Genomic DNA, 26,660 nt, shown 5'->3' on the forward strand with positions numbered 1-26,660 from the left:
GTTACAGTACTTTAGGTTTATCACAAGACTATTGCTGTGAATAAGGTATACTACAAAAGACAGGTATACGCAGCACGAGAGTCCTTATACAGATAGGATCTCGCAAAAGGTAAGACTCTGGTTGCACTAGTTCTAGATAATTTATAAGTTTGTTACAACGAAACGCCTAATTCATATATAACGTGGTTCCGGAGCAGGCTCTCCTGCAGCTGTGATCCTGAGAATTCTCCCATCTTCGCCAGAGTTCTTTGCTATCGGGCAATCTTTCTTGAAGTGCCCTATTTCCCCGCATTGGTGGCATGCCTGGGTAGTACTAGCTTTGGCGACGGGATTGCGGTGTTTAGCCAAAGTTATGTGGACACGAGTGCCTTCCTCGTTACTCCACCTTGGAAATTGTTTCTTAAATCGTTCTACGCATAACTCATCTTGTGTGTAGGGTTAGTCCCGATGAAAGGGACTTGAGTGATGGGTCGTTTCGGTGCTCCACAGTCACGAGCATGATGCCCTATACTTAGGCAATTGCAACATTGCATCTCATGGCAATTCCCATGATGATGGAAACCACAAGTATCACACTTCGGGAGTTTTCCCTCGTATGGCCTGCTCGACACTGGGATGGCAGGGGTTTCCACTTGTTGCGGTTGTATAGCCAGCTTACGGGATTTCTTGCGTTCTTTCTGGGCTTGACGCTTTCATTTCTTGTTCTCTGTCTTTCGGCTTTGTGAGCCAGTAACTGTTACTGTTTGTTGGTTTCCCGGTTTGGTATTACCATCTAAACTCTTGAGTCCTTCTTCAGTCTTATTGGTGTTGCTGGAGTTGATGTGTGTAAGGAAAGTTGTCACAGCAGCTGCTACTGCAGCTTGTAATGTAGCGGTGTCGATATGGAGGGTAGGGATTTTGGTGTTCGGCTGATCGTTTTTGGATGACGACATGATTCTGTAATACGAAAATAAGGAATTTGTGAGTGATTCTGGTTGACCCTGATGTACTTAGAGTGTTCATGTAAAGAGTACAACCTACATCCCTATGATGCGGTCCTAGTACGGAATGATAGTATGTTCGTAGAATAGTCTCAAGACGTTTGGTGTTCAAGTTGAGGTATTGTGGGTTGGTGAATAACAAGATCCAACCACTGAAAGAGACTTGGAAATGTCTCCGGAGATAAATCGCTATAGTCCAATGACTTGACTAATGTATGTTTCATATAGACTCCAATGAAAGTATGATAAGAGTACTTGAATGAAGAATGACACAGAAGTTAGCCGGTTGTCAATATCTTTGATATTCACGATGTAAAGATTCCGTAAAATGACCTTGTAAAGGTCTCACATCATATCCGGAGAAGATAGTTCCTGACAGCATAAAGACCTAGCTAAAGTACTTACGGAATAAGATAATTTCATAGAAAATGCCACATCCGGCATAGACAGAAAAACACGATTCCTTTTTATAAGGAAAATAAAGTAAGGCGTCTACTACTGGCGACGGTCATCCCTCTGGTGAACTCGTAGTTCAACCAATTGACGTTCCATGTCAAGTAGGTGTCTTTCGCATACCATCTGGCGTACCCGGAGCTCTATGACTTCGGCTCGTGATTCGGCTAGTGCTTGCAGCAGGGTTTCCTGGTTTCTCTCTGATCTCTCGTGTGCATCTTCTAGACGAATGGTGTGGAGGGTATGCATTTTAGCATAGGCGACTACTTCTGTAATCTGATGTAGGGCTGTCCTGCCTTGAATCTCATTTCGGGCCACTCTGCGGACCAAGATTGGCAAGACTATATCTGCTAAGCCCTCATTGCTCCAGTCGTAAAAGCTTCGGTCGCCATCAAATAGCATAGACTGATCTTATCCTTGGCTCCTTGTTTCCAAGCATTCCCCTCACTCAGGGGGGGGTCGGGCCATGAAAAGCCGGACGAGGGTTAGGAATTCGAAAGGAGTTGCTCGGGGTAGGTTTTCAAACTCTGGTTCGGAGTTAGCATCATACGAAAGGTCTTCGTCATGGTGATCATTCAAGGGGAGAATGATGATCATTTTTCTGGTTATTCTCCAAACCAACTAGCTATGACTTCTTTAGGAAGATACTGGTTTTTCGAGGGGATGGAGTCCAGTCATGTTTTCTATGCAAGAATTTAGGGTAAGATAATAATTATTAGACGAACTATCTAGATAATTATTTAGAAAATCTTCATCAGTTACATCGCTATTTGTGAAGTGTATACCAGCTATGCGTAATCTAAACAGGATAGACCTTCGAATAAGTGACCTTAATTCCAAATTCACACAGAATAGGGGTAAGGAAAAATTATCACAGATTCTAAGTCTATAACATCCTAATTACATGTAGCCTTAGTGTATCCACTTAGCAACTATCAACTTAGTAACGAAGATCCCGTTTTAATTCTCAAGTATAAAGTACTTATAGTAACAACAAATACTCATATAGTATTTTAAATTTTAATGGTATGTTCTATTGTTCTCATTGTGGTAGGGTTGGTAAGATTTTTGCATTGTTGCAACCACACACTTAAACTTAGGCAGATGCTAGTCAACCCTCGGATAATATAGGTGATCAGGCTATATCTTCCCAGTTTTGACCATATGTCTCTAAGCCCACTTGTGTTGCCCAACAATCGTAATTCTTTTGTACTGTCCTAGTGACACTGATTTTAGCATGAATGCAGCACGTATACTTACTTAAATATTTTACTATTTAAAGTATAAACTCTTGGTCAGAGTATTTTTAATCCCTTATGTATTTATAGTTAGTATATCTTTTATGGGTTGATATACTTAATTCACTATAAACAATGCTCTGATACCAATCTGTCACACCCCAAAACCTAGGAACGGCGGAAACGTTCTGGGGTGGAGGACGTCATGTATAATATCAACAACAATGTAAAGTAGTAAACAAGCAACAACATCATCCATTGCATTAATAATATAATTATTATACAAATGAGTTCTGTCAAATTTTGATAAACACTAAAGCATAAATCAAAATGAAAGATAAGTCTTGAACAAGCTCCATCTTCCTTTCTCCTTGCATCGGTACCTGTCTATGATAACCTGAGGATACAAGTAATTTTGAAAGCGAGTATCAGCTTTAAAGTTGGTGAGATCATAAGTATTTAGTGTCTTAATTTGTATGTAAGAATATGTAAGTATATGTATTGAAAGTATTGAAAGTGTATATGAACTGTAAGTGTTTGAAAAACCCTAGAATCCCTATGATTCCTATTAGTAACAAAAGGAGTCTTCTACCAAGACCTAACTATTCTGAATGTAGTCTTCTACCAAGACCTAACTGTTCTGAATGTAGTCTTCTACCAAGACCCAACTGTTCTAAATGTATGTGTGTCTCTTGTAAGAGGATGTATTTTCCAAAGTATAACTATCATTATTCAAAAATATAGTTTGTACAATAATGTTTAAGTGAGGTTATCACTAAAAATATGTAATGGAAAATCAATGTAGTACTATGGTGTAGTGTCGAACTACAACCGTACCTATTACCTTAAATCTAGGGTAATACTTCCAAGTACTGTAGTATTTAATAAAAATAACTACATCGGTACTCAACTGCCTTATTTGAGGGATAAGGTATAATGTGATGTGTAGATCCCAGACTATACGCTCCCCTATCAAAGGGATTTTGGGACCTACCCACGACCCCTGCATGAACGCAAGCCGTGAGCATCCACATTACCGAATGATCATGTATACTCGATATAACTATCACAATTGTGGTGTGATTCATCAGTATAGTTAGATCCTGAATTGGTTCCGTGCTATAGCACCTAGTGATGTCTGTTCTATGTATATGTAAGTGTATTCATGTAAGTGTGATCATGTAATTGTACTCAAGTAAGAGCGATCATGTAATAGTACAGTAGTGTACTATAATGTTCTACGTGTGCTAGCTATAATGTGTGTTCTCTCTATCTAGCAAGTATTGTAATGTAATCGTTCTAGTATAGTTGTATATGTTCTCGTCCTAGTATAGTTATATATGTACTGTATTGAAATGTTCTAGAAAGTATTGACTCATGAATGAACTGATTCATTGTATGATATCGCGTTCTAGTAATGGTTCTAGTATCTTCCTGAACTACCCATATGGTAGCTTTCTAGTAATCTAAGTGGTACGTATAGACATGGATGTATACCCTTGCTACCCAAGGGCATATGTTGAACTGGAAGGACCTTTTATGACTATATATGTACACATGATATATAACTAATATTTAAACGACCTTCGGACGAATACCCAATATCCCACCAGACCACATCTCAAGGCGCGAAAAGGAAATAGGGTGGATAGCCTTCCTAAGTCTTTTAAACATTTCTTATATAACTATACATATAGAGGCATGCAATTTATAATATAAAAGCATAAATAAGTTTTGTAAGACATTTGAAATATAAGTATTATTTTAAGAAAAGATCGACTTGATGTCAATCTATAAAACAATTTGAAGGCATAAGTTTAATAAAATAGTTTAAGTATAAGGAAACATTTGTTTGAAACACAGTTGTAAATAAGTTTGAAAGGAAATGTACGGAGTAAGCTGTACAGTGTAAAAAGGAGTTTAAAACATATAAAATGTTTATAAAAAGTCATTTGAAGGAAACTGTTTGGTAAAACGGCTAATGAGTAGCCAAATCATTTGAATGCTGTATATTAATCACATGTGATTGATGTAATAAGTAATATAATCCTACTTGCTAATCACATGTGATTGACATAATAAGTAGCATGATTCTACTTGTATCCCCCCCCCCCATAAAACATTTAAAAAGAGTTTAAAACATTAGTTAAGGGGTATGAACTCACCTGCAGTAAGTGACTGGAATTGAACGGACTGTTATCGTACGGAAGGATCAGACAAGTGCTTGGTGTTAAGTGGAGACTTAGACACACACAATGATCCTAATTACATATGAAAACATATGTATACAAATAATTAGTGATTATAACACTAATCATACAAGTAATATCATTTAAGCGCGAGGAAAACACTTTTGGTCAAGTGCTAGGAGGCTAATGGGTTGCAACAAAGGAGTGCAATGCCCCTAATGTGAGTTTAAGGTCAAAAGACCATATTCATTGGAGTTTACGGCCTAAGGAAGTAAGTTCCTGGCCGTAAACTCCCAACCAAGGCTTGGGATTGTACTTTCAATTACTACAACCTTAGTGGGAATTGTTTCAAGGCATATACAAGTGTTTGGGCACCATATTGACTCCTTTGGGGAGTTTACGGCCCAAAGACCCTTTTCCCTTGGAGTTTACGGCCGTAAACTCCCTTGGGAGGGTGATTATGGTGCTATCAAGTCCCTATAATAACTAGGAACAATTCTAGGCTTTTGTACTTGGCTTTGGAAGAGTTTATGGCACCATTTGGTACCATTTCTTGGAGTTTACGGCCATAGAACATCTTGGGCCGTAAACTCCCTCAAACATGGGGTTCTAAATGTTTTAGCTAGTCCATAACTCATCTAGGTACTTGTCAAAATTGTCCCGTGGCCTTAGGAAGTGTTTAGGGTGTCCTTTGACCCCTTTAAAGGAGTTTACGGCCCAAGAATTACTCTTGGCCGTAAACTCTTCAACACATGTGCTTTCCTTATGTTTTCTAGGTCCTAGATACTTTAGGGTATTTGTCTAACATGAAGTCCAAGCTTTAGGTGCCTTAAAAACACCATTTGAGCATGTTTTAAGGGAGTTTACGGCCATAGAACATTTTGGGCCGTAAACTCCTAACTTTTGGGTGTTTCTTGGCTGATTTCTTGTACCTAAGACACTCTTATATATGTCCAAGGTAGTTACTAAGCACGGGGGACAATCTAGGCTCGGTTTCGGGAGTTTACCGCTCAAGAACACCTTGGGGAGTAAACTCCTAAATCGGATGATTTAGCTATGTAATCTATGTTATGAACACATTTAAAGCTTTCTAACACTACTAGAAAGAGTTACTAACAATTTGGGATAAAAACCCGAAGATCCGTCAGAGAGAAAATGGCTTTTCTCTAGTTGGAAATGTGAATAATGAATGAATTGGGTTCAAAAAACTATTTATAGTCCTGAAATATTTTGACAGAAAATATTTCTATTCTCGAAATGGATTCTAATGATCTAGGGTAATGGAATTTACAATGTTGCACAAAATCCTAGTGCAACCACTCTCCGAATAACCCTTTTTGGTGTAAAACCCTGAAACTGCCTAACTTATATTCTAAGTTTGAATTTTCACTGTAACTGATCTACATCTATTGGCTTGATATGGTTTGATTAGAATGGAAAATTTCAGGTTGTCACACAAACTCCCAAGGAACAACGAATACCAAAACGGAAACCACCCAACGCGACTAGCAGATAAACGATACTCCACAATAATCATAAATAAACAAGACAACAAGGAAGAAACATACCCGCAGCTGCATCCGGCACTACTCTAACCTCCTCCGCTGCAAGCTGAAAAGCACGACCCTAAGCCCTTGGGGGCTCTGCTCCACTCTGATCTCCACCCGTGATCCTCAACGTGGCCGATGCTGGAGCCTGCACCGGTCCTGCAGCAAGCTGTGGACGGTTGACCCTCAAGTGTCCAACCTTATGACAATGATAACATATCCTCACATCCCGAACTGGCACTGACTGCCGACAATCCCCCGCATAGTGCCCCTCCTTTCCGCACTTGCGGCATGCACCACCGGACCAACAAACTCCGTCGTGACCCCTCCCACACTTTCCAGAAACGTGGCTGCCCTGATCTCCCATCCTGGAATCAACGGTCTTAGACCGTTTCGTCGCCGGCTACGACTGAACCGGAGCTTGCCTCAACTCACGCAACTGCAACTCAATCTCTAACTCACGCCGCCTGGCGGCCTCCTGCAACTCCAACAAGGTCTCGCACCTCTGTGCGGACCCAAACTGTCTGATATCCCTCTTTAGCATACTCAGATATCGGGACATCTGAGCCTGCTCCGAAGCGAACTCAGGGCAAAACATCGCCCTCTCAGTAAACATCCAGGTGATCTCTGTCACCGACTCGGAATCCTGCTTCAGCTCAAGGAACTCCTGAGCCATCCTCTCCCTCTCGACCTGCGGAACATAACAAGTGCTGAACATCTCTCTGAACTGATCCCATGAAATCGCAGCCCTCTGCGCATCCGAGTATGACCCCGTGGTCAATCTCCACCAATCCTTTGCCCCGAGCCTTAACAGGTTCAGAGCACACCTCACCCTCTGATCAGCAGGGCATGAACACGTGAAGAAACACCCCTCCACGTCTGATAACCATCTCATAGCAACGATCGGATCCTGAACTCCATCAAAGGTGGGAGGATTTGTATTATCGAAGTCCCGATACTGAAAACCTCTACTAGCTCCTCCCCCTTCTGCTGCTACAGCTGCTGTAGCCGCCGCGGCAGCCGTCTCCGTGAGAGCCGCATAGCGCTCATCAAAATACTCCACCATGGTGGTCTTGATCGACCCAAACAGTTCCGGTAGCTCAGCCCGGAACAAAGCAGCAACCTCATCATGCAGGATCTCATGAATCCTCGCATCCAACATGTGCGTACTCATCTGATCGATAATCTCGGGCGGTACTGACCTGTCCGCAACTCCTTCTCCTGCAGCCGATCCTGACCCGGATCCACTCCCAGCATGCCTCGAAATCTCCATACTGAAAATAAACCACGAAACCTCAGACACTTCCCACCAACCCGGGAACCAACTCTCAACCCAACCCTAGAGGTCATGGTTTCCCTGATACGCGTATGGGTCCTATGCTTTCAGTAGTACGGGCCCATACTACCTTCCACACCTACCCATATTTGTATGAAGTACTACCACAACACCCTAGTGACAAACATACATAGCAAGCGCTCGATCCTCACCCCTAGAGGAATACTGAAAATCTCATACAGAGGGAACCCTAGGCTAGCAGGCATCAGAAAACAGGCAACATCATCATGAAATCCTGAAGATCCCTAGCCTAACACTAGCATGCTGTTCTATCAAGCTCAATAAAACAAATATCATGAATGGTATTATGGGGTTACTTACTGGCTCCGGCTGATCGTACCTCCGCGTCCTCCTTTTACTTAATTTTGAAAACCATTTTTAATTTCTCTTTTTAAAAGCCTCCTCGATTTGAGACTAGAGTCACATGAGTGTTCCTCCAATTCACACAAACCAAGGCTTTGATACCAACTTGTAACGACCAAAAAATTCAACATAATTTAAACTTTTCAAAACAATCCATTTTAATAACCTTATTACAAAAAGGTTTTCAATACATTAATTATCAGAGTATTCCTAGGTCCATTTCATAAAACATAAACATGAGGAACGGTACGATCACGCCTTTGCCTTGCCACAGTCTCCTGAAGAACCTGAAAAACATTAAACCACAACTGTAAGCCCAAAATCTTAGTGAGATACCCCCAAAATACCAACCACATATACGCCCTTCCAAGCTACGACCTTCCGGTCCAAAACATATTGCCTTCCGGCCCATTGCATAAAAAGCATACATAACATAACAGAACATAGAACAGTCATGCATATCGGGTTTACTGTGTGACTGGTCCGCCGTATCGAGCCTTCAGTCCACCGGATCCACCCTCCGAGTCTAGTCATGTCCTTCGAGTCTAAAGTGTGGTTGGTCCGCCCGCACCGAGCCTTCAACCCACCTGGTCCACTCTCTGAGTCTACAGTATGACTGGTCCACCCGCATCGGGCCTTCAGTCGGCCTGGTCCACTCTCCGAGCCTCGGCAGGTCTGGTCCGCCCTCGTGGGGCCTACAGCCTATCCGGACCGCTCGTTGGGCCTTCGGAATAACCAGTCCGCCATGGGTATCTTGGCCTACAGCACAAAGCAGGACCCGCCTCAACCCATCTCCAGTCCAAACAACAATGTGCACATAGCATACAATCATATAACAGTCATAGTCAACAAACCGATCAAGCAGATCACATAACATATCATTACCCTAACCAGGTTACCAACCTAACCGGTCACTAGCATAGCATTACTCTACATATCGGGAAACCGACCTTAATAAGGTCTCTAGCATACCATCCTAGCTACCAGGATGCAGACATATTAAGCAATAACATAACAATCATATCCGAATCACAATCCAATAAAGGGTCGGCCTTGGTGCCTTAGACCCTGTCGATATAGTGAGGATAACTCACCTCGCGAATGCCGATACTCTGAATGGAAGAAGCAGACTCTCGAACCACCAACTCACCGCAAATCCCGAACTACCCAACATAACAAGCATAAGCATTAGGTCAACATACTTCCACTTATCGGGCCAAGACCAAAGTCCCAATCTCACACAAAGTCCAACATTGGCCCAATTTACCAAATTGGGCCCACCTCACCAAATGGGCATAGATCCAATATCCATAATATTAATTGGGCCCAAAATACTCTATTCATACTTTCCAGACTTGGCCCAAACACCACCAACCCACAAATGGCCCAACATAAAAGCCCAAAAGAAAGTCCACAGGAGGAGTACGCTGGGCGTACTTCAATGATCTTCAAAAGAAAAGTGGACACTGGCCCGCTATGCGGGGCATACTCGAAGGTTACGCGGGGCGTAACTGCGAGATCCATTAAGTCCTTTTAACATCTTAATGGCTTAAGCTCTTAAGCCCAAACTTCAGATCCATAGGCCAAATATGATTAGAAATCATAAAGTCTCTGACTTTATCACTTGGGACGTCCTTAAGCTCTAAATCCAAGGTCTTAATCCATTAAGACCTATATAACTCATACATGGAAAAACTACAGCCCTTGGGACCTCATTTTTATCACTCAAGACCTCTCCAAAGGTCTGAAAGGACAGATAATCTTGACCAAATCGAACTATGCAACAAGATGAGGACTTTTGGGACAAGAATGATAACAAAGCTTCAAAATACATAGATCTAAGCAATATGAAGGTCAAGCAAGAAGCTTTATACCTTAAACCAGCTCCAAAGGGTGGTATTTCTTCAGATCCACAAGTTCCACACGTTCTTCTTCTTCTTTGACAACTTCCCTTTTCTCCTTCAAGCCCTTCTTTTGCCAACAAGAGCTTTCCAAGGCCAAACACACCCAAAAATGAGAGAATACGAGATCTAGGGTTTCTCTGAGGTTGAAGATGAGCATAAGGGGGCTGAGGGGTGAACCAACATGTTCCTTATATAGTGGCTGACCCTAAAAATAGGGTTTGGGTTTCTGAGAGTACGCTGGGCATACCTCCCTGGTACGATGGGCGTACTCACCCGGCCACCCGCAACCTTTCGTCCCATTACGTTGGGCGTAAGTCCAGCTTACACTGGGCGTACCCAGCCACCTTTCAAAAATCAAAAGCATGCATGCATGCCATGCATGCATGGGACCATCTCCTTCTTATTCCACATAGAACTATAAACAATGATCAACTTCGAGGCACCGCAACTCATCTAATCTAAACCCACTCTCAAATAACGTACATTCATATGAGGGTGACGAGAAGCCCAATACTTCTAACACATACACTCGCCCGAAACCTTCTCGGATGAAACTCATTTCTCGAAAAGGACCAGAATTACCTTTCTCTAAAACCTCAGGGACTCATAATTAAACACTTGAAGAACGGGGTGTTACACATACTGGGTCGTCGGCCTGACTGGACCGCCCTACTGGGCCTACAGTCTGTCTGGATCTATCCCGAGCCTTCGACATGACTGGTCTGCCACGTGGGCCTACAGTCTTCTCGGACCGCTCATAGGGTGTGTTTGCCTACAGCACAAAGTAGGACTGCCTCAACCCAACCAACAAGTAAATACTATGTGCACATAAGTATCATATATTGGCATATATAAACATCAAGCATATTTACCACTAGTCATCAATCATAGAATTCTCTCGTAACTAGAGTACCGACCTAGCAGGTCACTAACATACCAATCCCTATGGATCATAATAGCATAGAATATAGTCTACCATGATTCCGATCTAACAAATCATAACCACATATCGCATACCATAACAGTAACAACTAAAAGGTCGGCCTTGGTGCCGTAGACCCTATCGATATAGTAAGGATAACTCACCTTGCAAATGTCGACTCGAAAGATACACTCCAACTCTCGGATCACCCGACACAGGCTCCACCACCTATGATCATAGTACAATATACTCATAAGTCTTTAGCCTTATAAGGTACTCCATAACCCACTAGTCAACCCCTGGTCAAAGTCAAAATCCTCAGTAAAGGTCAACAGTCCATGTTGACCCCAACTCGCCAAGTACCCTCGGCTACTCGCCGAGTTCCTTGAAGTACAATCCCACTCGCCGAGTCATCGCGGTGACTCGTCGAGTTCGTTTGATTCTCGTTTAAACTTTAAGGCCACCCGTTGAGTTCCCTCCTTGCAGCTCGACGGATACCCACACATACATATCTAAGAGAAAACTCATCCGACTCGCCGAGTTGTTCTTCAACTCGTCAAGTATTATGGTAATCTTCATCGAACTCGCCAAGTTGTTCATCCAACTCATCGAGTTCACGGCCATCTTCATGTGACTCGTCGAGTCAACCTTGCGACTCGCCGAGTCTATTCAGTTCTCTTTCCATACAGACTTGTTTTGAGCCATGCAGCGGCTCCAAATCACATATCCAAGCTTCTAGGGCATGGTTATCAGGTAAAGTTGCAAACTTTACGTGCATACATGGCTTTAAAGGCGCTTAATGCCAAATCTAAGCTCTTAATGGGGCTTCATGCCCAAGAGGGACCTCAATCATGACCAAAACTGTAACTTTATGCCTCTAGAATCCAATGAGGGTCCAGATCTAAAGTTACAACTTCAGATCTAGCCCATAGCTCATCATACCAACTTGAAAATCCATAAAAAGCCCTAGAAACTCAACAAAAGGGAAAAAAGAAGTAAGTAGGGCACTTTGATACCTCCAAAGGATGCTAGCTGAGGTAAAACCTGCTTTCCACGCCTTCCTTGCTTCAATTCCTTTGCACTCCTAGCTTTCTTCCTCTAAGATTCTCTTTCTAAGCTTCAAACGCCATATAAATGCACTCACACACGTATAAGGACTCTCTAGATCTATAAAGAGACCCAAGGGAGGCCGAGGTGCCTTTAAATAGGGGTGCAAACCTGGGATTTAGGGTTTCCTCTGCCAGCTCCTACTCGTCGAGTCCCAATATGGACTCGTCGAGTAGGTCACTTAACGCGCGATCCTATCTCACTGCTACTCAACGAGTAAGTTAACCAACTCGTCGAGTAGAGCTTAACCCAATAAATCTTATTTAAGCAATACCTAAGAATTGAGGCGTTACAAGACTGTCATGGAGTATTAGTAGATTGTCCATTGTGATTGGACATAGTGTGAAGATTGCTACTATACTCATGAGTACTTAAAATGGGATTTTAGGTATTTTAAAACCCGAGCTTAGAGATTACCTCCAATTGCTACGTCCAATTGATTGGTACCAAAACCCTAGCTATAATAACTAGGCGTCTGTTTGGTATGTATCCTATTTGATTATTGAATGTCCTTTTACACGATCATACAATAACGTTAATCTAACAAACCAAGAATATATTGTACTTTGCAGTTCTATTTTAATGTCTAATATTGTATTATTTGTTTGCAAAATTGATACGATCTTGTTGTAGATTCAACATCGTTACTAATATATTTTACAATTTATATAACAAATTCTATTGGACCTGTTAACTCCATTTCAATTTTGAAGTTGAAAATGTAAGAATCTTGAGATACAATGCTTAATTTCTAAAATTTAAAGCCTATGAACAACAATAATTTGTAATTAAACTGGAATAGTTCACCTGGTTGATGAGTTTAAAAATTTTAAAATACTATAGTATCTGAAATTAAATTATTTTTAATAACAGTAGAAATTCCCGATACATAGTTTTCTTGAACTCCTAAAATAATGTTCATTCTTATTATAGATAGAAGATATGAAGGATCTCTATCTACTTGATTTGAAAGACATTCACCAGAAAATTCTTGACAAATTGCAGCAGGTAAGTTAGTCGCACACATACATACATAGATACACACATGTGATCAAATGAGAAATGAAAATCTGTTGAGAGGAAAGTGCATGATTGTTAATTTTGTAGGGGTGGTGTTTTTGTTGGATTAGTTTCTAAATCCATAACTATAATTGGTATATACTTGACCCGAGAGTAGCATGGTCCATTTGGGTTGCATATCACCAGGAAAATTTGAAAGTATGGACTTTTGAGAAGAGGTTATTTAAGATTTGTTAATATATTATAAGTTCTAATGTATTAATATGAAATCATATTATTTAATTAGTATTAATCAAGAATTAGTTTGGAATTAATTTTGTGATCAAAAGAGACTAATTAAATAAAGGGGGATTGATTTGGTAAATCATTCATTCTTATAAGGTGGGCTTATGATCTATAGTTCTTTATGTTGGGCTAAATCCATGTGGTGAACCATGGATACTCCATGGAGGTTAAAACCCATGGAGTCTAAGGAATGTGGAAAGTCATGCACATTAGGGTTTGCATGGTGTAATCCTAATTAAGCCACACTATATAAGAAGCCCCTTAGCCTCCAAAATGGGGTACTAGTTCTTGAAAGATCATTGAGCCGATTTGGTGTGTGGATATTCTCTCAAAAGTCATCCTGTCCAAAGGTGTGTTCTGATTCCATTTGAGGCATTCATACTATTGGTGCTAAGTTCTTAAACACCAAAACTACAAGCTACAACTAAGAGGTAATTTTGTAACTCATTTCTATGATGTTTATGTCGTTTGTATGTTAGTTGTAGGCTTAATGCTTTGGAAACAATATTGCATGTATAATTAAAGAAAACATAGATCCAAAGCATCTAGGGTTGCATGTACACCATAGGAGTGTTAGAATGCTCAAAACCCTTCAGTTTTTTGTATGTCACATGGTGGTTGGTGAGCTAATATTTTTTTTTCTATCAAAAACTATGTGGTTTTAAACTAGATTTTATTTCTATTAAAAACAAAGTGCACAAAAGTTGATTTTTTTTTTCTCTACAAATAAAGACCACTATTGACATTTCATTTAGAGTATCAAAATTTGTTTATCATTCTTGTTTTAATTTCAATAATGTATAACATAGCTATGGTTAAAGCAGAAGATGAATTGTTATTTATATGAGAATTCTTGATTCATTTTTTATATAATAACACTTATCTTCGAAGATGTTTATCTTATCGCGATTTATAAGATAAAATAACTATAAATTGCATTATTCATGAAGGTTTTTCATAATTCATTGGTTGTGTTATGAGTCATTAAACAATTTATATGATTCATTAGGTATTATTATGGCTCATTATACGAAAATGACAAAATTGCAAAAATGGTCCTTGTGGTTTGTCAATTTCTTTGGGTAAGGTCTAAGAAAAAGTTTATTAGCAAAAAAGTCCCTATTTGGTGGTTTTGTTGTGGTTTTAGTCCCAACATCGCTAAGTTTAACAGAATGGCTGTTAACTTTTGGCAAATGATGGATTTAGCCCCGGGACCATTTCTGCAGTTATATTTTTTTTCCAAATTACAAGGACCAGTTATGTAATTTTTCATTTTCATTTTAATGAATTATTGTATTTTAATTCTTTTAATTACTTTTATTTTAAAACTTTTTTCTTATTGTATTATTTTTTTTTTGGATTATTATATATTGATAAATATTATTTTAATATATTATATTTATATATTAATAAATATAACTTTATTTGATTATTATTTTTTTTGAATTTCTTTTTTATTGCATTCATTATTTTTTATTGGATTATTATATATTAATAAATATTATTTTTAACATATAATATTTATTTATTAGTAATTATTATTTTATTGGATTTTTAATTTCATTTAATTAATTTATTTACATTTTTTTATTGCTTTAATTCTTTTGATTGGATTATTAATTTGAATTTATTATTTTTATTTATAATAAATAATATTTTTTTTAATTATTTTTATTTTCTTTCTTTATTGTTTTAAATAAAAATACCAAAAAGTCTCACCTACCCCACCTTTCCTAATTTATTTTAAATATTTTGAAGATAACATATTTTAGACAACACCACTACCATCACTTAGTCACAACAAACCACTATCGGGCTGTCTCCAATAGATAAATATTATATATATATATATATATATATATATATATATATATATATATATATATATATATATATATATATATATATATATATATATATATATATATATATATATATATATATATATATATATATATAATTTCAGTAATTATTCACGAAGTGAGATTATCGTGTGTATTTTAGTTTTTGTGTATTCAAATGTATCAAAATTTGTTAGGATTGTTTGCATTACTCGAATGTACAATTTTTTTACTCTGAGATCTATTCCAACATTTCTAAAAGAAACCATTAAGCTTTGGTTGAAAGATGCAACGTACACAAAGATTGGCTCTTCAGATTCGTTAATATGTGGATTCCGTTTTCCGAATCTTCCGATCTTTTTTTTTCAAGACTACTACTATTGCTAACGTAGTAGGCAAAGTGCTATTAATTGGATGGTCCGACCCCCATCTCGACTCGGTGTCACAAGGGTTTACATTAAGGTGGATCTTCTGAAGAAAAAGCCTAACCTAATAGGGTCTGGTTAGGCATGGGAAAAACGAAGGAAGATGGCATAAAATCATCTATGAGAAAGACCCCACAGAACGATATTGCACGTCTTGTTCCAAACAAGGTTATTCAAGGTAAAACTTCAAACTTCGTTCGAAAAAGTCAAGTACAACTAATGCGGCCAACAAAGAGAAGCACAACCAGCAGCCATCAACTCCTAACCCTAATGCCTATAGGAAAAAATCTTCAAAAGGTCAAGGAGGAAAAGCTCCCCCACGTCAAGTCTACATGCCAACGAGCAAGAGCATCCAATCATCTTTTGAGAATACATATAATCTTTCAAAAAGGACTGCGGACAATCAAACGGAGCAGAATCTTTTTATTTTAATAAATAATAAAAAGACATCTCAGCACATACAAATTTATATTTCAATAAGCTTATTATTTTAACTTATGATTTTGACATATATAATTTCCCTAAAAATATTTCTACATGAATACCAAAACTGAGTATCCGCTACTTAGCGGTCGGCCGAATGAGTATCGAATAACGAGTTCTACAACCTTGCCACCACCTGTAGTGGCTATGGTGGTTTGAAAACCCTCGATCTAACATTGTCGTCATCGACGGCAGTATCTGTATTGAATGGTCAGTTGGAGGATGTATGCTTTCTATTGTTTATTGCACATTGTGTGGGTAGTTGACTGTTATAGTTTTCGTCGAGAATGGTTGACTGTAGTCGATAATTGATGATTTCCAACGAGATGATACGACGACTCAAGGTGGTAAAAAGCAATGAATAGAGGAGCTGAGCATGAGTGTTTGGATCAGACCTCCTGGTGGTTGTAGCAGAATATGGTCAGCTTAGTGGCAGATATAGAGGATTTTGACAGATATAATATAATATAATATAATAATATTTATTAAGATATAAATATAATATAATAAAATTAGTATTTATTAATATATAACAATCCAATGAAAAAGAATTAATCCAATAAAGAAAAAAATAAAATAAAAATTAATTAATTAAAACACTTCTGGTCAGCTCCTCATTCGTTGCTTTTTACCACCTTGAGTCGTCGTATCATCTCGCTGGAAATCATCCATCATCGACTACAGTCGACCATTCTCGACGAAAACTACAGCAGCCGACTACCCACACAATGTGCAATAAACCTCATAAAGCATACATCCTTGAGCCGACCATTCATTACAGATACTGTCATCGATGAAGACAATGTTAGATCGAGGGTTTTCAAACCATCATAGCCACTACAAGTGCTGACAAGGTTGTAGAACTCGTTATTTGGTACTCGTTCGGCCGACCGCCGAGTAGCATATAATCGGATTTGGTATTCATGTAAAAATATTTTTAGGGAAATTATATATGTCAAAATTATAAGTTCAAATAATAAGTTTATTGAAATATATAACAAACTTTGATACATGTGAATACACAAAAACTAAAATATACACGATGATCTCACTTCGTGAATAATTACTGAAATTATATACATATAATATTTATCTCTTGGAGATAGCTAGATAGTGATTTGTTGTGACTGAGTGATAGTGGTAGTTTTGTCCAAAATATGCTATTTTCAAAATATTTAAAATAAATTAGGAAAGGTAGGGTTGGTTAGATTTTTTGGTATTTTTATTTAAAACAATAAAGAAAGAAATTAAAAGAAAATAAAAAAAATTAAGAAAATATTATTTGCTATAAATAAAAATAATAAGTTTAAATTAATAATCTAATTAAAGAATTAACGTAATAAAAAAATTAAAAAAATTAATTAAATGAAATTAATAATCCAATAAAGTAACACTTACTAATACATAAATATTATATATTATAAATAATATTTATTAATATATCATAATATAATAAAAAAACAATTAACGCAATAAAAAATAAAATAAAGAAAATTAATTAAATAAAATTAATAAACAAATAAATTAATATTTATTAATATTTAAATATAATATATTAAAAATAATATTTATTAATATTTAATAATACAATAAGAAAAAAGTTATAAAATAATTAATATATAATAATTCAATAAAAGGAAAAAATAAAAATTGCATAATTAGTCCTTGTAATTTGGGAAAAAGATAAAACTACATAAATGGTCCTAGGGGTAAATCCATTATTTGCTAAAAATTAATAGTTGTTAAACTTAAAGAGTTATAGACCAAAACCACAACAAAACCATTAAATAGAAACATTTTTTTGCTAATAAACTTTATTTGGATTTTACCTAAAGAAATTGACAAACTATAGGGACCATTTTTACAATTTTGTCTATGAAAATCATGTTGAATCATATAATATTGTCATTGAACCATTAATTCTGAAAATATTGTAAAACATAATATATCATATAATATTTTCCCAAGAATATCATAATTTATTAAGGTTTGTTATGATTCATTATGTTGTCAAATCATGCTAATAGTTAAAAGAATCATGCCTTACAATAGTAATTCACTAAAAAAATATTATGAATCATTATAAGGTAAACATCATCAACCATATGTTTATCGAAATCATAAATAAATTTAGGTTTTATACAAAAATATGTAAACATCGGTCTCTATTTATAAAAAAATTTGGTGTGTTTGTGTATTTTAATAAAAAGTAAAATCTAGTTTATAACCAAATAACTTTGAGTTCATCTAATTATATCTTTTAATAGTCTTAAAGGATCCCTCATCATTATTATCTTACTTTTTTTCCTCAAATAAACAAATCATTATAATAATAATTACCTTTTAATAATCATCATTATCTAATAATTTTATGTATTTTATTTATAATTATTAAATACTTAATAAATAATGATGAATTTTTTACTAATCATAATACCTTTTTATGTAAAAGTATTTTAATAATCTTTTTTAAATTTGCAAAATAAAAGATCTTAAATATAATTTTTTTTTTTTTTTTTTTTTAAACTTGCAAAATAAAATAGGTAAAATATAAATTTTTATATATTTTTTAGGTTATTAAACTTGCAAAATAAAATAGGTTAAATATATATATATATATATATTTTATATATTTTTTAGGTTATTTGTATGTAATTTATTAAAATCGTTTTATTTAAAAATATTATAACAAAAGACTACAAATATGACATACTAATAATAAAACAAAATTTTGAAAGCAATACATATCAAAAGAGTTCAATTACATTCATACTTAATCCTTGATATGTATCCAAGGTATTTCAGAACTACGAGGCCTATGTTGATTTTATAATTCGAAACGCGACCAATACATAGTTTTCCAGAAAGATGGAGACGAACTTTTATGAGCATTCCAATATGTTGTGGTCGGAGGCATTGAGTAATTTCTTTTTAAAGACACCGAAATATATTGTCTGTCTACAAGTGCCACTGTAATGTTTGGTGAGATTGAAACGCTTTAGGACCTCTCCAAAGAGGGAAGCAGGTTGTAGATTATTCATGGCTTGGACAATGAACAATCACACCAAACTTGTTAGCAATCAAGTAACCAGTCAAAGGCATAATCATCCAATGTCGCCAATATGCAGGTGATTCGAACCAACACAAAGACTCGTATACCGCATTGAACCCATCAGTAAAAACGTGTTGGTATGCATAAAATTGACTTTCTAACTCTTCAAGCAATTGTTGCCTAATGTATAGCCATTGGTCTTCACTGTGCCCTAGACTAACAGCTACCTCTCGAAACCCACAGTTTCACCGAGTACATCTTGTATCTTGTCGATGTAATCATGAAATACATTAGGAATACTCTTCATTAGGAATGGATCATGCATCTGTGGTTCTTCATTTAAGTTAATGTCGTACGAATAATTATGTCTTTCAGGTTCTTTATTTAAATCCAACCCAATCAACTTTGATGTGGTAGAGTCGTTGCATCTAGGAGGAGCTTGATTTGGAGGGTTGACATTCTTTTTATGCTGTTTCTTCATACTCGGTCGTCCGCGGGTCTTATTTTGAACTGTGGGTTCTCCAACATCAATTGTGCGCAAATCGTATATCTCTTTTAGTTTTTTCAAATATATTTTTTTCCTGCTTCTGTCTGCTTGTTGAAATTTTCTTTATACTTTTCAACTTCATTGTCGCAACAAATATCGCCTTTTTTTCAGGCTTCGTATCAGAAATACTAAGCTTTCTCAAAAAGATATCTATTAAATCCAAGGGTATTTCTTCGCCTGTATTAAAATAAAAAATAAATATTTTTGTAATATTTAAAAATTTATGTATGTTGTAACTGAACATACTAACCTGAGTTTAAGTAAACAGAAAGCATGCAAGCACATGGTAACCCACAACTGGTACAGAGTTTGCAACCACAATTTGAGGAGTCTAACTTTGACGCATTTAACCTTTGGAGCTCTCCTACTATTATATCTGTAACGACCCAATTTTTACGTCCGAAAAATTTCATTTTTAAGGTATTACTTTAGAAAACATTAATAAATAAAAACATTGTTTGTTCACACCATAACACATCGCAACCATGTCCTAAAAAGTCAAACCATACATCCCATCAAAATATCAGAGTACAATCCCAGTAAATCTCATAAATGCGGAAACCGAAGAGTGTGTGTATGACGTGCCGCTACCGCGCCGGCTCCTTCCCCTTCGATGCAGAGGTACCTGAAAACAAAACTGTAAACGTAAGCACAAAGCTTAGTGAGTTCCCCCAACGTACCGCATACCATACAAACACATAACATACGTACTGCCAGGCTATTCTGGGGTGCCTGACTACCCGGTACGGCCATTCTGGGGTGCCGACCTACCCATACGGCCATTCTGGGGTGCCGTCTGACCCGTGTCAAGCCATTCTGGGGTGCTGACTACCCATGTCAAGCCATTCTGGGGTGCTGACTACCCATCGGTCCTAACAACCGATCCTCGGGGACTATTTCACCCCCTACCACTACGATCACATATAACATAACAAGTCAGCATGCAAACATATCATCACATACTGTCAGACGTATCTGGGGTGTCTGACTACCCTTCGGTCCTAACAACCAAACTCTACTACTATCACATACAACATATCATGCTAGCATATAACATATCAGGTAATAGCAAACTTAGATGATATCACAAAGACAATCATCTATCATACATCTCCTACTGGTGGGTCGGCATTGTGGCCTTAGACCCACTGCTACTGGAAGGTAACTCACCTCAAAGTAGCTGCTGAACTGATCGGGAACTAACTGACTGCTGCTGCTCCGGGAGTCCTCCGGCTGCAATTCCCACAACATACTCAATCAAACACTGCTAACTGACCTTTAGGTAAAATGACCATTTTACCCCCGGTCTAGCTCTAAGCCAAAGCTAGAGTCAACTTTCAGTTGACCCGACTCGCCGAGTGGATCACCACTCGCCGAGTCCCTAGCAAACCATTGTCCTGGGTCCCTGGTTCTACTCGTCGAGTCGGGCTATGACTCGACGAGTTCACCTTCTAACTGACGTTCAACTCCTTCATCCCACTCGCCGAGTTGCATGAACAACTCGTCGAGTTCATCTTCATCCGATGCACACTTTATGCTAAGACTCGTCGAGTTGTATGAACAACTCGCCGAGTCTGTTCTTGATCTATGAAGATTGCCTTGGACTCGCCGAGTCAGGGCATTGACTCGCCGAGTCCTAACATGGGTGAGTTCAGCTTCCAACTCATCGAGTCACCCCCTGTGACTCATGGCTCAACTCGACACATGAAGAAGGGACCAAATCGGTGACTCGCGACCAGACTCGCCGAGTCACCTATGCGACTCGCCGAGTCGTCGCCATGCATCCACCAAATACACAGATTTACTCGGTTTCAGTCCATGCCATTCATAGATCTGGACTTCTAGGACACAAATCATACGTAAAGTTTCCAACTTTACGTGTGGATATTCACTAATGTGGATTTTAGGGTGCAAAATGCCTCAAAAGGGTAAATCTAGGATGAACAAGCCACATGGGGCCATAAAGCTCACAGATTTGAGCTCCTGGAGCTCAATATTGCCTAGATCTAAAGGTTAATCCACTTATTACGAGTCCTTAAGCACAAACAAGCTTGGAGAATTGCTCAAGAGTGTCCCAAATGACATCCTAAGCATAGAAACAGGGGAAAACGAGATATACCTCAAGGGAAATGTTGAAATGACACAAAGATGGTTGATCTCCTTCTCCTCTTCTTGATCTACTCCTCTTACTCCTCAAAACCTTCAAGAACACACCAAGAACACCTCAAACTCTCAAGGAAACAAGGGAAAACGATGTTGGGGGAGTTCTGGGGGTGAATGGGGACGAGTTGGGGCGGAATGAGAGTTTAAATAGGGTGCAAACCCTTGAAACTTAGGGTTTCATCCAGCAGCGGTGACTCGCCGAGTCCAGGATATGGACTCGTCGAGTCGCCTACTTAAAACGTGTCTTGAGTCTCGTCCCTACTCGGCGAGTCGGACCCCATGACTCGCCGAGTCCAAGGCTAAATTAGGGCAATGCTCAAATAAAATTCACATACCAGAAACCAGGTGCTAGAAATCTTCCCCACTTATTTTAGACTTCGTCCTCGAAGTCTGCTGCCTGGTCCTGAAACAGCTTGGGGTAGTGCTCCATCATCTCGTCCATTGGTTCCCAAGTCCATTCCGAACCCTTGCGGTGCTGCCATTGCACCTTTACTAGCTCTACCCACTTGTTTCTCAACGTCTTGGTCTTTCTATCAAGTATTGCGACTGGGCGCTCAATGTAATTCAAGCTGTCATCAACCTGAATATCCTCCAACGGTACTACTGCTGAATCGTCCACCAGACACTTCCGCAGCTGCGAAACATGGAAGGTGTTGTGGATCTGACTGAGCTCGGTTGGCAGATCCAGCCTATACGCCACCTTGCCCACCCGGGCTGCAACCCTGAACGGTCCGATGAACCTTGGGCCCAACTTGCCCCGCTTCCTGAATCGAATGACACCTTTCCAAGGCGACACTTTCAGGAGGACCATATCCCCGACTTGGAACTCCAAGTCGGATCGGCGTCTATCGGCGTAGCTTTTCTGCCGACTCTGTGCAGTCTGAAGTCTGCTCCGCACCTGCTGGATTTTCTCGGTCGTCTCTAGCACCACCTCGGTGCTTCCCATGACTCTCTAGCCAACCTCCCCCCAACATATCGGGGTTCTGCACTTCCGCCCATACAACATCTCGAACGGGGGTCGGTCAATACTCGCGTGATAGCTGTTGTTGTAGGAGAACTCAGCCAAAGGAAGATAGGTATCCCAGCTACCACCGAAATCCAGAACACACACCCGCAACATGTCCTCCAAAGTCTAGATGGTCCGCTCACTCTGACCATCTGTCTGCGGGTGAAAGGCGGTGCTGAAATGCAGACGAGTGCCCAACTCGTCATGAAATTTCTTCCAGAATCTGGAAGTAAAACGCACATCCCTGTCCGAGATTACCGATACTGGCACCCCATGCCGTGCCACAATCTCCCTGATATAGATGCCGGCCAATTTTTCGGCCGATATGCTCTCCTGAATCGGAATAAAGTGAGCACTCTTGGTCAATCTATCCACGATGACCCAAATCGAATCCACTCCCCGTGCGGTCCTGGGAAGCTTTGTGATAAAATTCATCGTGATATCTTCCCATTTCCACAGTGGAATGTCCAACGGCTGCATCTTGCCATGCGGCCTCTGATGTTCGGCCTTGACCTTCCTGCAGGTCAAGCACCGCTCGACGTACCATGCCACATCCCGCTTCATGCAAGGCCACCAATAATCCAGACGAAGATCCCTATACATCTTCGTCGCCCCGGGATGAATAGAAAATCGGGACTTGTGCGCCTCCTCCATCAAAATCTGACGCACACCACCGTGATATGGCACCCACACCCTACGGTGTAATGTCAAAAGCCCTCTGCCATCATAATCAAAGGAGGAAACCTGACCCACTACACGCTTGCTCTTCCGATGCTCTTCCTTGATAGCCTCCTGTTGAGCCTCCCGAATCTGCTCCAACGGGGAGTCACCACAGTTATCCTCAAACAGACGTCCCTGATCGGCACCGTCTTGCGGCTAAGCGCATCGGCCACCACATTGGCCTTCCCCGAGTGGTAAAGGATCTCGCAATCATAATCCTTCACCACGTCCAACCACCGCCGCTGCCTCATATTCAGATTCGGCTGGTCCATGAGGTACCTCAAACTCTTGTGGTCCGTGTAGATGGTACACCGAACCCCATAGAGGTAATGCCGCCAAATCTTGAGGGCAAAGACCACCGCCCCCAACTCCAAATCGTGCGTCGGGTAATTTGCCTCGTGAGGCTTGAGCTGCCGCGAAGCGTAGGCAATGACATGCCCCCTCTGCATCAGAACTGCGCCCAACCCCGAAATGGACGCATCGCAGTAAACCACAAAATCCTCAACGCCCTCAGGCAGGGCTAGGATTGGTGCCTCACACAATTTCCGTCTCAGCATCTCAAACGCAGCCTGCTGCTCGGGTCCCCACCGAAAGACCACGGCTTTCTTCGTCAGTCGTGTCAGGGGTACGGCTATCTTGGAGAAATCCTGGATAAATCTCCGATAGTAGCCCGCCAATCCCAGGAAGCTCCGAATCTCGGATGGAGACTTCGGGACCTCCCATCTCATCACGGCCTCGACCTTGGCCGGATCAACCAGAATCCCGTTCTGGTTGACGAGGTGTCCAAGAAATTGCACCTCGCGCAACCAAAACTCACACTTGGAGAACTTGGCATACAATCTCTCCCTCCTCAGGGTCTCCAATACCTCCCTCAGATGCTCCTCGTGTTCCTCCCGAGTCTTGGAATAGACCAAGATATCATCGATAAAGACTATCACAGACCGATCCAGCATCGGTCTACACACGCGGTTCATGAGGTCCATGAACGCGGCAGGAGCATTGGTGAGCCCAAACGGCATCACCACGAACTCGTAATGACCATAGCGCGTCCGAAACGCAGTCTTCTGCATATCCTCCTCCCTGACCCTCATCTGATGATACCCCGAACGCAAGTCAATCTTGGAGAACCAAGATGCTCCCTGAAGCTGGTCAAATAGGTCGTCAATCCTTGGAAGCGGGTATCGGTTCTTCACCGTTACCTTGTTCAGCTCCCGATAATCTATACACATCCGATGCGACCCGTCCTTCTTTCTTACGAACAAAATCGGGGCTCCCCAGGGTGAACTGCTCGGCCGAATAAATCCCTTGTCCAGCAGCTCCTGCAGCTGCGTAGACAACTCCTGCATCTCGGGAGGAGCCAACCGATATGGTGCTTTGGCTATCGGAGCCGCACCGGGAATGAGGTCAATCCTAAACTCCACCTGTCGCTCCGGAGGTATCCTAGGTAGTTCCTCCGGGAAAACATCAGCAAAATCTCGAACCACCGGGACCTCGCTCACGGTCGCCTTACCCGCCTCCCGGGTATCCATCACATACGCGACATAACCCGCGCATCCCTGCTGAAGGTAGCGCCTAGCCCTCGCTGCTGAACATACAGTGGGTCCACACTGCGGCCGCTCTCCATGAATCACTAACTCTCCCCCGCTTGGGGTCCTGACTCGCACTAGCTGCTGTACGCAATCTATCACTGCCCCATTAGGGCTCAACCAATCCATACCAATAATCACCTTGTTCCCACGCAATGGAATGGGAACCAAGTCTACCAGGTAACGCTCCTCAAACAGTCGCAGGACACAATCTCGAAACACCATCGACGCTCGCACCGATCGATCGTCAGCAATCTCTACCTCTAACGGGCAATCTAACTCGCCTGAAGTCTCATGAAATCTCTTGCTAAGAGCAAGAGAAACGAACGATCGGGATGCACCCGAGTCGAACAATACCTGAACCGGGATGCCGTTCACATGGAACGATCCTAATACACATGTATACACACGGAGCACATATCAATATCATAACAACGTAAAATAAAAGATAGAAGGAAGGAATCATACCCGTCACCACATCGGGCGCGGCGCGTGCCTCCTCAGCAGTCAACTGAAATGCCCGACTCCTCACCACTGGAGCCTCCGCCTTGCCCTGACGGCCATCCGTGATCCGCAGGGTCGCTGGAGCTGGCGCCTTCACTGGCGCTGAAACTGTCAACATGGGGCAATTGGCCTTCTTGTGGCCCCTCTGGTTGCAGTGGAAACACAGCAACTCCGATGACTGAATAACTGTCGCAGGAGCAGTGCAATCCCTGCTGATATGCCCAAACTTGCCGCACTTGTAGCAGCCTGACGATCCCATCCTGCACGCCCCCTCGTGCGGCCTGCCGCACCTCCTGCAGCGGCTCGGTCCCGACTGGCCTTTTGGCCTCCCATCTGATCCCTTGGGCTTCTTCCCCGAAGCCCCTGATGCCTGACCATCCTCAAGTTTCCGTTTCCGGATGTGCTCCAAATCTATCTCTCTCTCCCTAGCCCTGGCAATCATGGAGTCCAGGGTAGGGCAAGCCGAAAAGCTAACATGCTCCCGAATGTCAGCTCGTAGCATATCATGGTAACGAGTCCTCCTCATATCCTCGTCACCTGCATACTGGGGCACCAATAAAGCCCTCTTCCGAAACTTGGCGGTGATCTCCGCCACGGTCTCTGTCGTCTGCCTCATGTCTAGAAACTCCCTGGCCAGCTGCTGAAGCTCGACCGCTGGCGCAAACTCTGCCCTGAACCTAGCCACAAAGTCCGACCAGGTCATTGCCTCGATAGCCGAGGCTCCCAACGAGTCACCCACTGACTCCCACCAATCTCGGGCCCGGTCCCGTAAACACCCTGCTGCGTACCTCACCTTCGACCCCTCGGGGCAGAAGCTGGTCAACTGGGCGGACTCAATATCCGCAATCCACCACCTGGCGACAATGGGGTCCTTCACCCCATGGAAATCCGGCGCACCACTGCCCCTGAAGTCCTTGAAGGACAGTGTGCGAGATCCTGACTGGCTAGAGGCCAAGTCGCTCCTGAATGCCCGTAGGCGATCCTCCATC

General features: G+C 40.7%; 1 protein-coding gene across 1 annotated transcript in view; it reads right to left on the reverse strand.

The window, feature by feature from the left end:
• The window catches only part of LOC145045610 (protein FAR1-RELATED SEQUENCE 5-like), a 58,477-nt gene that overhangs the window by 13,912 nt on the left and 17,905 nt on the right, over window positions 1-26,660 (reverse strand). The gene's annotated exons all lie outside the window — the stretch shown is intronic.

Source organism: Lactuca saligna, chromosome 5, assembly GCF_052625555.1.
Source record: "Lactuca saligna cultivar CGN05327 chromosome 5, ASM5262555v1, whole genome shotgun sequence".
In the NCBI taxonomy this organism is placed as follows: Eukaryota; Viridiplantae; Streptophyta; class Magnoliopsida; order Asterales; family Asteraceae; genus Lactuca; species Lactuca saligna.